Source organism: Eptesicus fuscus, chromosome 17 (assembly GCF_027574615.1).
Source record: "Eptesicus fuscus isolate TK198812 chromosome 17, DD_ASM_mEF_20220401, whole genome shotgun sequence".
NCBI lineage: Eukaryota > Metazoa > Chordata > Mammalia > Chiroptera > Vespertilionidae > Eptesicus > Eptesicus fuscus.
The window spans coordinates 55,467,490-55,484,355 of NC_072489.1; the positions used below are offsets into that span (position 1 = coordinate 55,467,490).

Here is a 16,866-nt window from a genome sequence, read left to right on the forward strand (position 1 = left end):
TCAGGAAGGCGCACCGAGAGGGATTTTCCAGACGACCTGGCGCTGTGATTTTCAAAGGCTGCTCTGTAGGGAGGGGATGGGACCCAGAGAAAGCCTCTACCTCCTCAGGGTTTCTTTTTCCCTTTTTTGTTTGGGCCTCTGTGCAAGGTTTTATTCCAGGGTTAAAACCAAGTTTGAAACCCACTGCTCTAGGCCAGGTCTCCCATTTTCCAGATCAGTAAGTTGAGTCCCAGAAAGACACGTGGCTTGCTGAGGTCTCCCCATGACCTGACCCCAGGCAGGCTTTCCCCCACTGTCTCAGTTTGTCATAGCAAGTGCCACCGTCTGGGGGCTTAAACACCAGAAATGTATTAGCTCCCAGCTCGGGAGGCTGGAAGTCTCTGGTAAGGATGTGGGCGGGGCTGGTTCCTTCTGAGGACCGGGAGGAACAATCCATTCCAGGCCTCTCCCCTAGCTGCCGGCATGCTGGAATCCATGGCGTTCCTGTGCTTATAGAAGTGCCACTCCTCTCTGCCTTTATTTTCATACTAGAGGCCCAGTGCATGAAATTCGTGCACGGGTATGGTCCCTAGACCTGGCCTGCAATCAGGACCATCTTCCCTGGCTGCCCACAACCAGCCCCACCCCCTGCCACCGCCCACCCCCGGTTCCCCATTCGCCATCAGGTGATCGGAGCCTGCTGGCCAGGGGGAAGAACCGAGAGGTTGGTTGTTCTGCTCACTCACCAGCCCTGCCCCCCGCCACCACCCACCCCTGGTTCCCCATTCGCCATCGGGTGATCGGAGCATGACAGCCAGAGGAAAGGGCTGAGAGGTCGGCCATTCCCTCCCACTCACCGACCCTGCCCCTGCCACAGTTGCCCTCTGTGTGTGGGGTGACTGGCGGGTGGGGGCCTTAGCCTGGTACCACCCACGTATCCTGCTACCCACCCCAGGTCCTTGTTTGCCATCGGGTGATTGGAGCCTGCCAGCCTGGGAAAGAGACTGAGAGGTGGTCAGTGTGCCTCAAAGTGACTGGTTGAGCAGTCATTCTGGTTGTTTCGCCATTAGGGTCAATTTGCATATTACTATATTTTCCGGCGTATAAGACGACTTTTTAACCCAGGAAAGTCTTCTATACGCCCAGTCGTCTTATACGCCGGAAAATATGGCACCCTTTTATTATATAGGCTGTTCTCCCTGTGTGTCTGTGTGTGAATGTCTATGTCCAAAATTTCCCCCTTTATAAGGACACCAGTTATTTTGGGTTAGAGCCCACCCTAATGACCTCATGTTCATTGGATTACCTCTGTAGAGACCCTGTTTCCAAATAGGGCCATATTCTAGAGTGCTAGGGTCAAGACTCCAATATATCTTTTATGTGGGGACACGATTCAACCCCCGATACCCACCTTCTCACATGGTCTGTGGAGGCCAAGTTCCAGGAGCCAGGGCATCCTGACTCCCACCAGGTCTGAGGGCAGACCCTTCCCTCCCTCCAGAGCCTGGCTTGGGGTTAACCCCTGCAGGCCCAGGCTCACCGCGTCCCCACAGGCCACAGGAACATCTACGGAGGACTAACGGCTTCCCAAGCCGTGTGGCCTGGTGCTTTCTCATCCCTTCTTTTTGTCGTTGTCGTTATTGTTCCAGTCATGGTAATTAGTAAATTATTTTGCTAAAACACATACAGAAAATGTTAAGGGAAGGCCACCCGTAATGTCACCACTCAGCTCCAGCCAGCAGTAACACTTTCTGCGTTCCTTCTAGCTCTCCCCTGTGCATGTACCCACAGTTGTGTTTCTTCCTTTTTTCTTAGTACAATTTCAAAAATATTTTCCCATGTCATTAAAATTCTCTGTAAATGGGATTTATGTCTTTCCGTTTGAGACATATTTATTGAGTGTTAGGCACTGAGGCTACATCAGTGACCAAAACACAAAATTCCTCTCCCTCTGCCCTCTCCAGGGGAGTGGTTACCCCGTGCGTGGACAGCAGGGAACTAGCCCATTGCCCCCCCCCTCTCAACTCCCCCCGCCCCGCACAGTAGCAGCCAGGCCCCAGCTTCCCCTGCGCGTGGCTTATTTATTTTCTGTGGGTGATTCTTCCTTTAAGGTATCTTGCATACAACCCCTCGCCCCAGAGCCCAGCATAAGCCTGAACTGTAAGGGCTTCGTGTCTAGCACCTGCATATATTGTGCCCTTCGGTGTGCTGTGTCCTCGAGCGTTTGCCATTCCAGTGAGCGTTCAGACGAACGTCTTGGTCATTCCCTGTGCCGTGCCCATCTCTGGCTCAGAGGGCGAGAAGGCCAGACGCACTGAGCTGAACCCGAGCAGCGGGTGCACAGGCCGCTGCCTCCTTCGCTTCCCCTGGAATGTTCCATCTCCAGCTCAGCCTCTGCAGACGCCACTCACCTGAACTATGCTGCCGACGGACAGAGCGCGCGAGGTCTGGTGAGCACCCCGGGCCCCGCGTGCCAGCCCCAGTCCGCCGCGGTCCCCGGCATGAGAAGGGCTTTTCTGTCCGTGTTCAGGCCTGTCGCCGAAAAGAGGGGAAAAACAAGCTGGTTTATGCAGCAGCGGGGACCTCAAACCAGCCCAAGGGGCCAGCCGGCCCTCGGCAGCCTGAGCATGACAGCGTCTGCCCCATAAAGAGGCGCTGGGACAACACTTTTAATGGGCTCTGCCCAGGCTCTGTTTACGGAATTTGTTTCCCGGGCTCCGTCTGCGCAGCGACACCTTGGCAGCATCGCCCGGCGGCTGCCTCGGTGGATTGAATGCTCCTTGTTCCGAGTTACCCAGAGCTAGCACCCAGGAGAGGGTGAGAAGAAAAAAGGTGGGTGGAAGGAGAGTCGGGGCCAATATAAACTTGTGAAATAAAATAAAATAAAATAACCAACCAAAGAACAACAAAAATGTATCCCCTTCAAGAGCTCCTGGGGACTCCTCGCCTCGGCCCTTCCCAGCCGCTGGCAGAAAGGAAAACGCAGAGTCCCGGAACATGCCGAGTGCGGCCTTTTGTTTGTTTGTGGTGGTTTTTTTCTTTTCTTTTCGGTTTCACGCTTGTGCTGTCCCGGCGTCATCTGGAGCCATTATTTTTGAAATGATCTTGTAGCTCTTTATCTCTGTACGAAAATGGTATACATCCACTGATGAAATTTCCCAAATATAATCTAAAAAGAGGAAAATTAAAAATTGCCCATGTGCCCTGGCCAGTGTGGCTCCGTTGGTTGGGCATTGTTCCGTGCACCGGAAGGTTGCCAGTTCAGTGTCCGGTCAGGGCACCTGCCTGGGTTGGGGGCTCGATCCCTGGTAGGCAGCGTGCAGGAGGCAGCCGATCGATGTTTCTCTCTGCCTGTCCTTCTCCCTTCCTTTCTCTCTAAAGATCCATCATCATATTTTTAGAAAATTGCCAGTGAGATAACCACAGTTAACATTTTGGTTTCTGGCTCTTTCATAGCTTGTTCTGCTTCTGTGGAGAGAATCGCACCCCCTGTCATCTGTTTCCTGGCCCAGGAGTCAGACAACACTTGACACTGAAACATGCGGTTGTAGAATCCCCGCTGGACTGGGAGGCAGGGGCCCCTGGTTCTCGTGCTACCTCCTGGATTCAGTGACTTTGGGAAAGTCACGTAGCTTCGATTTGCTCATCTTTAAAGTGTGGACCCAGGCGATGGTCAAGTGGCCAAAGGAGTTACTGGTGCAGAGTGATTGCTAACGCGCTCTGCAAATTGTGTCCATTTTCGATGTGGTTTTGGGACCCTTGGGTGGGACAGGTGGCTGAGGTCATTTTCCTGTCTCCCTGGTGAACATGACCCTTTTTTCTCAAGCCACCCTGTGTCTGATCTTAGTGAAAATCCCCACCTCCCTCCCGCTGCCCAGAGGCCTAGAGCTTCCCTTTCCCGCAGCCCTGCCACCCCTGCCCCTGCCCAGTGCACATGGCCAGTCTCTCTCCAAATCCAGGCAACTCTGCCTCCACAGTATGTCTTGGGCCGGCCCCTCCCCCCCCCATCCCCACTGTTTCGCTCCTCCTGGCACCTTCCTCTCCTGCTGAACGGCTCTGTTGCCTTGTACTCCCGCTGGGCTCACCCCTTTCCAACCAGGCGCCATGCAGCAGCCAGGAGGCTCTTTCTAAAAAACCCACCCGATCCCACCACCACCTGCTTCTGTCGCTTCCCGCTGCGGTCAGGGTGGAGCCACAGGTCTTCCGAAAGCTGGCCAGGCCTGCCTTGCGCACCCTTGCTTACTGCTCCAGCTTCACCCCCGCCTACCATCCCTTACTCAGCCTTTCCCTCACGGTCCCTCCGTCATCAGGCGTGGGCGTCATCAACCCAGGAGTGCATCAACCCAGGAGTGCCGGCCGCTGTAAACCCTGGGCTATGCCTCAGGCAGGTCATCTGGGACCAGACTGTGGAGGGGCTAACCCAGCTCAGTCACGTTGGGGTGGAGACCACGCAGAGCATGAGCTCGGGTGTCCGAGGGACCTGGGTTTGAGCCAGGCTCTATGCCTTACTGACTGTGACTTGGACAGGTGGTCTAACGTCTCCAGTCCTCAGTCTCCCTGTCTGCAAAACGGGACTAGGGGCGTTGCAGGGGGTAACTGCAGACGTGCACGGGCAGCTCTGCGCAGGGCCTGGCACCCAGGGAGTGCCCATAGGCAGCAGCTGCGTCACCTCGTCTTCCTCTTTCTTCATCGTCATTGTTAGTCATCGTCATCACTGTCCTCCAGTTCCCGTTGAGTTCAGAGCCTGGTTTCCCCATTTCCCTCCGCCCCTGAGGCGGTTGCCAGATCCTGCTGGTTTTAAGTGTATCTGTTCATTCATTCGTTCATTCATCTGTTAAGCCCTCACTCTGTGCCAGGGACCCGGGGAGCTGCCAGGTGGTGGGGAGCTGCTTTCACAAGTGGCTCTTGGCAGCGTGGGCTGGGCCACATTTATTGCCTCCATGTAACCTGAACATAACCCCCTTCCCTTAGCCCCACTCCCATCCCTCAAATTGCTATTTACTAACTCTCAGCTAGCTGACTTAGAGGTTCTAGATGGTATACCCCTCCCCTTCCTTAAAGGCCATCCCATCCCTCCATTCCTCCTCCAGGCAGGAGGGGCCTCTCAGACACATGGGGTGATGGGCAGTCCCTTCCACGAATCCCTGTTCAGCTTTCACTCTGGGCTGGGCAAGGCCTGCCGAGGGTCCCAGGGGAGAGGTGAGGCCAGCTCCATCCCTTACGGACCTGGCCTGGTTGGGAAGACAGGGCAGAAAGCGCACACGTGGTGCTGGGAAACAGCCATGTGAGAGTGGGCAGCTGTCAAATGTCTGTCCTTAGTACCAGCTGCCCAGAGGTTGGACAGGGAAGGGAGACAAGGACACCTCTATGGGACAGGAAGCTTCCGGTCGACAAGTGGGAGAAAGGGGAGACGTTGGGGGGCCAACAGGTTCAGCAGCATCAGCATCACCCAACCAGCAAGCATTTCCTGGGTGCTCAGCGTGGCGGGGCCTCAGGCTACTTGCTTCGTAGACAAGCTCAGTGAACGGTACCCACCCCTCTGGGCCAGGTGCATTTTCCAACCCCTGTTTTACGGACGAAGACGCAGAGATTCGGAGAGATCAGTACATGGCTCAGTTACAAAGCTCTGGAAGAAGCAGAAACCTGGGCCTGGGTCAAGGCCAGGCTGCCTGTGGATTTCCACCACGATGGCCACACTCTCTCTCTGGAGGTGGGACAACATGGGGCATATAAGGGGGGTGATGTGCGCACCGCTCTGGTGGGCTGGGTGAGGAAAAGTCACGAGGGAGAAGGTCCAGGAGAGGCTGGGTCAGGCCAGAGCCTCCATCCTGAAAGGGTAGGTGCTCATCCTGCAGGTAGTAGGGAGCCAGTGATTGTTCATCTCTGACAGCCGCTGCAGCCATCCTCAGGGTGAGAGCAGAGAGCAAGGAGGGGTGGTGGACAGAGTAGGCTGGGCTTCCGGGGCAATAAGAGAGTCGTCCCCTTCCTTACCCCCTCGATGCCAGGGAGACATGAGACAGCGCCTCTCCGGTGCCCACCCAGGTCCTGGAACGCACCGCCAATGCCCCACTTCCGATGACGGCGCACCGCGGCTCAGGAGGCGGCAGCTGGGCTTCTGTCACCCGCAGCGCCGGGCGGGGAGCAGGTTTCTCTCGGTGACGCCGGGTCACGGGGCACCTTTCCTGTCACCTGTGAGGTCTCCGAGCCAGCAGCTGTTCCCGCTGCCCACCTGTCTCTCCTCCCTCTTCTGGGGGGCGGGTTCTCGCTCCCCTGCTGTCTGTTCTCTCGCCCTCCTCCTCCTGCAGGGCCTTTTGGAAGGTGGCAGATGGGCATGGATGTCACACTGTCCATCTCTTTGCCCCTGCTGTGCCCGGGCCCAGCCTAGAGATCATCTTGGTCACGTTCCAGGCGGGGGCTGACTGGGGGTCAGCATGTGGGTCTGGGGCGCAGAGGGAGCTCTCCACCCTGACAGTCCCCTGGCCGGCCAGCCATGAGGCTCATTCTCTTGGGCTTTTGCCCCCCCACTCCCCCCCGCCAGTCCTCATTTGACTTTAACATGAAGGGAATAGTTCTCCGCTCTGCTTGCCTGATGTTGTGTTAACTTCCCCCCACCCCCAGCCTGCACGCCTCCCGATTCCTGCTTCCGTCAGTGGCTTTCCCAGCCTCACCGGCACAAACTCGGATTCCTGTCCCCAGTGGGTTGGACCTGCCCCCTCTTCTCCCCGCTTTGCCTTGACCCTTCTCACTCTGCTTGGACTAGTGCAGTAGCCCCTTCACGGTCCTGTTTCTGGCTGGTTTCTTCTTCCTTCACGCCCATCCAATCAGACCTTCGTGTTTGCTGTTCTTAGCACTCAGAAGCTTATTGACTTTTCTAAAGACATCCACGTTGAGGCTCCCAGCAGACATGGATGGCCTAGCCACTGCCCCTGGGACAAGGTCCAAACCACACAGCCCGGAGGCAGGGCCTCTTCCCTGGCCTGGCCTCCGAACCTGGTCTCCTAAAGCCACCCAGAGGGGTCCTCTCACCGTAACCCCAGCCCTCGTCACGCCCTGGCGTAAACCGCCCCCAGCGCGGTGTTAACAGCATGGCCTTTCAGGCCCCAGGGTCGAGTCCTGCTCTTGGGTTTAGGAGCGGTGTGACTTGGAGCCGTTTGCTTAACTCCTCAGAGCTGCAGAGACACAACAAAATCGATAGTGATGCCGATAGATTCTGATCGAGGTTACTGTGTGCCAGGCACTGTGCCCAGCACTTCGCATTACCTCCTCACCCCGCTCCGTAACCCTGAGAGGAGGCGCTCTCCCGGGCTCATTGGGAAGTAGGGAGACTGGAGTGACGCCCCTGCCCAAGGTCGCACACCACCAAGAGGCAGAGCCCGACTCAGCCTGTCTGGACTCCGGTCCTCGTTCACAGATACGGGGACCACACCACGCACTTTTCAGGGTTGCTAAGGGGGTTTACATGGGGAAGTCCCCGCCCGGGGCTGGGCGCCCAGGGGAGCTCGGGAACCAGGTTGTCTTCCTGCTTCTAGACCTTTACTTGGCCACATCCTCTGTCTTCTGCTCCACCCGGCCATGTCCTACCTCCGGTGTCAGTGGACCCCTGCCCCCCAAATCCACCCACCCCACTCACGGGAAACACAGCTTGGCTTCAGGTGTCCGACTGTTTTCCTAGGAGTGTGTGATGTCCTGGCCACCTCTGTATGCCAGCCCCTCCCCCAGTGCCTGGGCCTCTGTGGGTGCTGGTCAGGTGTCCACGAGCCAGAATCACCGAGGGAGGGAAGGGAGGAGTGAATGGCGAGAGGGCACGATGTGGGGGGACCCGAGAGGGGTCCTCGGGAGCGTCCCGTGCAGCCACAGCAGCTCACGGCCCAGCCTGGCAGCCCCAGCCTCAGCCTCACACCTCCGCAGTCTGCAGGGTTCTGGCATTTATTTCAGTTATTTCCTGACCGTGACCTCCTGGGTCAGATTTATCATTTCCTGGACAGGAAGGAAAAAGCCCCACGGGGCTGGGGTTACAGAGGGTGAGCGCGCCCCTGGCTTCCACCCGTGGGCCGCTGCCGGCCAGCCTCGGCCTGTCTGCGGGGCCGGACAGCTCCTGGCAGGCCCGCGGTCTCTCGGGACACGTGGGCGGGAGCAGCACGGCCGAGGCGCCTCCTCGGGCTCACAAGCCACCTGGCTGACCCTTCGCGTGCCTTCAGAGGGAGCTGGCTGGCTCTTGGGCCCTGCTGGGGAGACCTCAGGGATGGGGGTCCTCCCTGCTCACGGGACCCCCAGGCGCTGGCTGAGGCACTGGGGAAACCAGTTCACCAGAAAGCTCACTAGAATGAGCCTGTGGGTCGTTCTTGCTATTCGCTCCCAGCCGTAGGCCCTCAGGACAGAGCTGGCCGGGCCTCCCTCAGGCTCCGCTCAGGGGCATTGGGCAGTCCTCCTCCCTCCCGGACTCATTCTCCCATTACCTCTCTCCAAGCCTCAGTTTTCTCCCCTCGAAAGGGGACAGACACCTGCCTTGTTCTTCCTGCGCCTGGGAGCTCACCCTCACCCCCACTTCATGGATGACATAGCTGAGGCTCAGAGTGAAGGGACGCGCTCAGGGTCCAAGGAGGCCGGGGGTGGACAGGGGCTGGGCAGGCTGCCGCTGCTGCCGCCGCCTCCTGCTGAGTGGGACCCTGGGTTGCGAGGCCTTTTCGGGGGATGGAGAGTCTCCCCAGGAGCAGCTCTGATCTCACACCGTGGTTTGTAGCAGGGAGTGAGCTCAGCTCGTCCCCGTGGCCCCCGAGTCCACAGGTCCGTCCGTCCTGGTGACTCCTCCATTCATTGGATGCCCGATCAGGGGGTGACGCCAGTGCCCGGGCTGGAGAGCTGAGGTCTGTCCGGTCCTGCTTTCTGACTGACAAAGATCCCTCCTGGCATGTCAGAGCTGGGAGACCTCGTACGGGGAGCCCCACGCCCTCACTTTGCAGGTGGGGAAACTGAGGCCCCACAGAGGATGGATGGGCAGGCTGGAGGGTGAGGATGGCAGGAAACAAGCTGGGACCTTCTGGCTTAGTGGCCAGGCCCTGTGGTGCCTTCACTGAGGAGCCTGGAAGGCCAGCAGTGGCCTCTCATGTGTGTGTGTGTGTGTGTGTGTGTGTGTGTGGGTGTGTGTGTGGCGGGGGTACCCCTGGAGGAGCAGTTCTGGGCGTATGCAGGAAAGACCCCTTCTCTTTGTGGCCTCCTCACATGCTGCCTTAGAGCTAAGCAGCCACTTCTGGGCAAGCATGGTGCCCGCCACGCTCGGCAGCAGCCTCTGAATTAGGGAAGGGCTTTCTCCTTGGGCCCCGAACCTGCCCTAGGAGACGGGACAGCGTGGCAAGCAGAGAGGGCAGCCTCACCTGTGCCTGTGGGGATGGCCAGGCAGGGCCAGGTGTCCATTGTCCTGGTGTCCCTCGTCCTGTTCTGGCCCAGTGTCCACCCTTCTCTGTGAGGGAGGGCAGAGTGGTGCCCCACGAATGAGCTCTCACCCACCCAGCCCGGTCGGTCTGCCCTCCAGGACGGGGGCCGGGCCTCAGTGCCCTGCGCCCCCAGCATGTGTCACAGTCACTGCATACAGTAGGTGTGGTTGTGTGTGTGTGTGAGGAGGAGTCCTGAGGCCTGGTTTTACTTTGTGCCCTGCCAGCAACCACCCACTGCATGGCTCTCTGTCCAAACTGCGGGGAAGCGGGCAGCCCGTTTTGAGCCAGAAGCGTGGCTCTCCTTGGTTAGATGTCCTAGAGGGAGCGCCTTCTCTTCTCCCCTCCCGCCTGGCTGCTTGTTTCCTGTCCTTTGTCTTTCATCAAACAATTGAACATGTGCTCTTATTGGAAAATGCCGTGGGTCCTTTTGGGACGTCAGCAAGCAATAAGTAGCCCTAACCGGTTTGGCTCAGTGGATAGTGCGTCGGTCTGCGGACTGAAAGGGTCCCAGGTTCGATTCCGGTCAAGGGCATGTACCTTGGTTGCGGGCACATCCCCAGTAGGAGGTGTGCAGGAGGCAGCTGATCTATGTTTCTCTCTCATCAATGTTTCTGACTCTCTATCCCTCTCTCTTCCTCTCTGTAAAAAAATCAATAAAACGTATTTTTTTTAAAAAAAAAAACAAGCAGTAAATAAATCTGAACATTAGAAATGAAAGGAGAGAAACCTCTGCTCCACCTCGGAAGCAGGTGTGTGTGACCCCTGGTGCCCTCTCAGTTAGCACCTGTCCTGCTGACTTCGAGGAATGTAGGAGCAGAATGTATTTGGCAGGCCAGCGTGCCAGGCAGTGCCAGGCCAGGGCCTGCCCAGGGCTCTAGAAGATGCGTTACTCAGGCAGGAAGATGCCAGGCACCTCTGTGGAACTGCCAGTCTGGAGGGGGCCAGAGCTTGCCCGGCTGGGCACAGCTGACCAGCTTCCCATCTTGGAGAAACATCTGAGAGTTGGCTAGAGAGGCCCCCGGAAGTTGCACTGGAGGGGAATTCGACATCACAAGTCACAGCAGTGGTGGCAGGACAGCCACACGGGGTGAAAAGGTACAATGACAGGCCAACCACACGGGGTGAAAGGTACAATGACAGGCCAACCACACGGGGTGAAAAGGTACAATGACAGGCCAACCACACGGGGTGAAAGGTACAAGGACAGGCCAACCACACGGGGTGAAAGGCACAATGACAGGCCAACCACACGGGGTGAAAGGTACAATGACAGGCCAACCACACGGGGCGAAAGGTACAATGACAGGCCAACCACACGGGGTGAAAAGGCACAATGACAGGCCAACCACACGGGGTGAAAGGCACAATGACAGGCCAACCACATAGGGTGAAAGGTACAATGACAGGCCAACCACACGGGGTGAAAGGCACAAGGACAGGCCAACCACATAGGGTGAAAGGTACAATGACAGGCCAGCCACATGGGGTGAAAGGTACAAGGACAGGCCAACCACACGGGGTGAAAGGTACAATGACAGGCCAGCCACATAGGGTGAAAGGTACAATGACAGGCCAGCCACACGGGGTGAAAGGTACAATGACAGGCCAACCACATGGGGTGAAAAGGTACAATGACAGGCCAACCACACGGGGTGAAAGGTACACTGACAGGCCAACCACACGGGGTGAAAGGTACAATGACAGGCCAACCACACGGGGTGAAAGGTACAAGGACAGGCCAACCACACGGGGTGAAAGGTACAAGGACAGGCCAACCACACGGGGTGAAAGGTACAATGACAGGCCAACCACACGGGGTGAAAAGGTACAATGACAGGCCAACCACACGGGGTGAAAGGTACAAGGACAGGCCAACCACACGGGGTGAAAAGGTACACTGACAGGCCAACCACACGGGGTGAAAGGTACAATGACAGGCCAGCCACACGGGGTGAAAGGCACAGTGACAGGCCAACCACACGGGGTGAAAGGTACAATGACAGGCCAACCACACGGGGTGAAAGGCACAAGGACAGGCCAACCACACGGGGTGAAAGGTACAATGACTGAGCATCTGCAGGGAACCAAGATGGTGACATTGTCCCCAAGAGAGAGCTCGATTGCGAGGTATAAATAGGAGTGCTGAGGGTGGCTGCTCGCTCCCTCCTTCCACCAAATAGGAGTCCTGGCCACCAGCAGGAGACAGATTTTGTGAGATGTTGACAAGAGATGAGAGTTGAGCAATCTCCGTCATCCTCCGCTCTCCTCCCTCCCCGCACTGTGGCCATCATTAGAGAGGTTTGAGAGAAGGAGCTCTAGGCTGAGAGGTTGAACATGGTTCATTTGCTGTGTTCAAAGAAGCACTCCTGGCTAGGGACCAGAGGGAGGAGAGGAGGGAGGATGTGGGTGGTGATGGTCAGTGCGGGAAGGAGGCAGCAGGGAGCTGATGGGGCTGGATTAGCCATGGGCCACTCCTGGTCTTCGCTGCGCCTCAGTGTTACAAAGGTGCCAAAGCAAGGGAGGACACAGCTAGGGCAGGCGCTTGGCTCCGGGAGGTGGGGCTAGGGGAGGCTACGGCAGGCTGTTTCTGATGGTTCCTGCAGTCCTTAAAGCCTGGTTCAGTTCTTTGCTAGTCCATGATCTCACTGGATGGCCTTAGGCAACACCTGCTGGAAGCGGTTCCTCACGGATACCATGGGGTGAATAGATATCACGGGCTGCCTCCTGGGGTTCTGTGAGCACCACCTAAGACTCATGGGGGGCCCTGCATTCAGGGCTTGCACCCCAGGGTGGAAGTCTCACTGGGGCTGGAGAGGGTCACGAGGACTGTGCATTGGGTCTGGCTCTTTGCAGTCCCGGAGACGGCCTCTCGGGTCATTGCAGCCACATTTCCCCGCAGTTGGGCCTGAAAGGTGAGAACCAGCTCTCCCGCCCGGGACCGATTCAGCTGCCATCACCTCCCATTCCTCCGAGTTCCAGGGATTCCTATGATCCTTGAAACCGCCACCGGCCTGTGGGGGTTACTCAGCCCCATGCCCTTGGCTATTGCTCTGAGTGTGCCTGTCTTCACTCCCCATCGAGGCTGCGGTGCTGTGCAGCTTGCTTAGCTCTCTCCACACTCCCTGAGTTCATGTAACCCCCCAGCAATCCCGCGAGGAAGTGGTATTTTCATTCTCGCATTACAAACTGGGTTCCTAGGAGTTGCCTAAGTCATCAGTTTCCAGGCCAGGCCTGGCCAGGACAGCTCACTGCTGCTTCTTGGGGCTTAATTGGGGCGGTGACCACCACATGGCCTGCCTGGGCATAGGGTGAGGACACTGCCTCTGGGCTGGTGGAGGGGTGTGTGTGAGCCCATTCCTGCTGAATGAGCTTCCTGCCTCTTCCATGGGGACCCTCCGGCTGCAGCGCCGTCTGCATGCTGCTCTTCGGCCGTCTGGTCCCAAGCAGCCCGCCGCCTCCACCTGTCTCATTTCTTAAATATGCCATTTGGCCACGGAAAGGTGAGATGGCGAGAGAAGTGAGTTACCTTTCTGTCTGAGTTGCCAAGTAAAACATTCTCTAAATGCCAAGAGCCATTTTACTTGGTTACTTCTTCACAGGCCAAGTGTACTGTTTCCCATCAAAACATTTCCATCATCCCCAGAAAGTGTCTCTGACACAGAGGCGGGTCCCCCTGCATCCTTGTCACAGCTCACATTTTCGTTGGGATCCGGTGTTTTCAGAACGTTACCGCCTCTTGCTTTGCGCAAGGACCGTGCTCCCTGATGGAAGGAAATATTTTGGAAGGATGTTTTTAGCTGTGGTGGTGGCGCAGAAGTCCTCCAGAAGGCTTTCTTTGTCCGGCTCCGTGAAGAACCCCTTTCCTGAGAAGTCCCTGCCACATTTCGCTGGCCACCACGGGCCTGGCCAGGGCGCCATGAAATGGATCAAATCCCATTACGGCAAAAGCTGCTTAAGGCCCATGGAAACGTTGGTGGAAACGATTGCAGACTCCTCTGCTGACAGCTCACTTCTGACGTGTGAGGTTTTGATAGAACACACGCCCGACAGCAGCATTGGGACAGCCTTTGGAATGTGCTGGAATGGAATTCGGCTGTGCTCTCGGTCCAGGTCTCCGATACGGCTATGAGGAATGTTCTCCTGCTCATTAGGCAAATGTTCACCAGGCTCCTTCTCTGTCCCGGATGCTGGGTTAATCAGAGATAAACGCAACCCGGCCCGTCCTCAAAGAGACCGGTTGCTAGGGAATGGAAGATGCGTGTGCGCGTCATTCCTAAACACACCAGAGCCACGTCGGGAAGGGTGGCAGGCACGCCTCTTTATGTGTGAGATGATTTCAGGTGGTGCACGGATGAGCTGTGGTTATGCATTTATTTCAGTGTCTGTCATTCAAAAGTAAACAACAACCACAGTTGGTCATGTTCCATCGGCTATCCTTTAGAAAGGCTAAGTTGAAAAATGCTGGGAGAGTTCATTAAAGTCCAAGTCAAAGAAAGAAAAATATCAAGTAAATATTGTAACTAAGTAAACAGTGGTAACTATTACAGGTGGTAGTTATGGTGGAAAACCGTCCTGACAGGGGCTCACACATGGCTGATGTCTGGAAACGTTAAGTTCAAGTTCATTGCATGCTCGTGGGATGCCAGGGGCTCTACCTGTGTTGTCATCCAAGGGTAGTGTCACTATCCCGACTGACAGCTGATGAAAGTGACGCTCAAGGAAGTGAAATGATTTGCCCAAGTTCACATGACTAGGAAGGAGAAGAACTTGGATTTGATCCTGGTCTGTCTGACTCCTGATCGGGAACTACTGTGCTATATGATACAGTACTGCAGTTGGTCAAATAAAGGTGTAATTATTTTCTCCCAGGGCATAATCCAGGAAAGCTTCCGGGAGGAGGTGGCCTTGCCTGAGGGGTAGGATTTAGGAAGGGCAATTTGGGTGGTAAGGCAGAGCATCCTATGGATCACATACCCATGGTTACTGGCAGGATGGCTTGCACATCTTTTTTCCTCACATAAATGAGGGACCCAGAGTCTTTCTGTCTCTGTTTTAGATATCTCACGGTCCAAGAGGGCTGATGCAGCTCCAGCCATCACATGTTCATTCTAGGGAGTGGGAAAAAGAAAAGAGGGCCCAGGGTAAACGTGCATTTCTCTCAATGAGTCAGCCTCCTTGACGGAGCTTTTCTGGGAGCCGAACCTAACAGCGTATCCTCCTCTCATTGGCCAGCCTGGTTCTAAGGGAGGCCGCCCACTGTGTGTGAAGGACAAAAAGTCCCATCTTCAAGATGCTTCCAGAAGCTTGAGTTACCTCCACATGAGGCTGCAGTGGGAACAGCATTTGAATGGAGAGGGAAAAGCCTGCTCTGAATTGGGACTGGCCTCTGGAGTGGCCCCAATAAACTTGGTCTTTTGTGGATTGTTCAGCACATTGACTTGGTGTTTAATTGGACTGTAGAGCCTGGCTGGAGTGGCTCAGTGGTTAAGCGTAGACCTGTGAACCAGGAGGTCACGGTTCGATTCCTGATCGGGACACATGCCCAGGTTGCGGGCTTGATCCTCAGTGTGTGGGGCGTGCAGGAGACAGCCGATCAATGATTCTCTCTCATCATTGATGTTTCTGTCTCTCTCCCTTTCCCTCTTCCTTCCTCTCTGAAATCAATTAAAATACATATACACTTAATTGGACTGTAGAGTTGCAGCAACAAGGCCGCCCCAGACAGCCGCTGTCCGCCATCCCATCAGCCCCTCTGCAAAGTCAGAACCACTCTCGAGTGCAAAACAGTCCAGCTCCCCAACGTTCCACCCTCCGGTGCAGTGAGAGCAGGAGCCACAGGACCGGCTTTCCGCAGCTCAGAACTGAGTGCTGAGCCTGGCTCTGAGCCCTTTGAGGTGCTCACGAGCCCCAGGGGAAGGCGGGGAGCCCCAGGCGAGGGCGGGGTTCTGTGCCACTCACAGCAGTTGTGAGGCCTGGAAGCTGCAGGCTGCCACCCTCTCTTTCTCGTCACCCCCTGGGGGCCTGTGTTCGCCTTTCCCTTCTCAGTTCTTGGGCACGCCCTCTGGCTAGCGGCCAGGAAGAGCAAGTGTGGACTGGAGTTGCCCAAGTTATTCTGAGGATTTGTTCACGGAAGGTCAACCAATCACTCATGCGAAGCCCCCTCTGCTGAGATTTGGGGGTCTTTTGTGTCTGAAATGTGCCCTTTTCACTTTGGGAGAATTTTTCACTTTTTTGTCAGACCGTGGAAAGAATGTTAGGGCTAACTTGGGCTTGAGAGGTGGGATGAACCCCACGCCTCCCTTCTCTTGATGGGAGACTTGGCTGCAGCCAGTTAGAGGTGGAAGCAGGCGGTGGGGGTCGGGGGGCGGGGACTGATGCTGCACTCCAGGGCTCTGTCTGTTGTGTAATCACCTCCAAGCAGGTAGGATTGTGAAGAGGCTGGAGAGATGCTTTCATGGGGCCTTAGAAATCAAACTGCTATCAATATGCTAATTACAATAGTTCTTGTTTACCATTTAATCGGGTCCTGGAGAGCTTCTCCTTGGCAACACGCAGACATTCTGTTCTTGAAACAGAAAGTCTGTTACTTTCTAATGAAAACTCTAAATCCAGGCTTCCCCTATGTTCAGCCATCCCTTTTCCATGGAGTTCGTAGGTCCAGCCCTGGCCTCCCAAATTGAAGGCCGGGTGGGGTGGGGTGTGGGGTGGGGTGTGGTGAGGAGGCACTGACGCATTTCGGAAAGCAGGCAGCTCCTGAAGGAGTCCGCGTGCCAGGGGCCCACGTCCCAGGCCAGGTACCTGCTAAGGCCATTATACATCTGAGCATTATTTTTAGCAGCGGCCTCGCTCCTAAAGTCGGTTCTCCTGGCGTTATTTCTAGGTTGGATGAGGCAGGTGCTGTTTGGAAACGTCTTTTTCTCCCCTCATCACTTTTGTCCTGGAAGAACCTGATGAAACACAAAATGGCATCCACACCGCCGAGGGCAATCTAAATATTTGTTTGGGAAACAGAGGGATGGGTGCTTTATTGGCTTTGAGGGTGGAACCCAGAGGGCAGGAAGCAGGGCTGACCACACCCCTTCACTTTCCGAGGAACTTGGGTGGGGCAGGAGCCCTCTGGGAACTTGAGGGCTTTCTGTCCCTGGCCACCTGGAGCGTGAGCCTTGGCTCCAGTGAGGGGGTCGAAGATACCCAGCGACGGGAATGGGACTTTCCTGAAGAGGTGGCTGTAGATGCTAGAAGAAGAATACGTTAGCGAATGAATGTGTTTTGTAAATCTGATAAATATTTAAGCACCCACCACGCAGCAGGCCTAAAGTAGGCACTGGAGAGACACTGGCCAATGTTCCATGGCTGAGTGACGCAGTGACATAAAACAGCTAGTTATTATGCTCACAGACTCTGTGTGTCTGGAATTCGAGGCGGGTAAAGCAGGGACGGCTTATTTCTGTGTTTT

The 16,866-nt window shown here is 56.1% G+C and overlaps 1 protein-coding gene across 4 annotated transcripts in view; it reads left to right on the forward strand.

The window, feature by feature from the left end:
* Positions 1 to 16,866, forward strand: part of GRK5 (G protein-coupled receptor kinase 5) — a 182,792-nt gene that overhangs the window by 92,307 nt on the left and 73,619 nt on the right. The gene's annotated exons all lie outside the window — the stretch shown is intronic.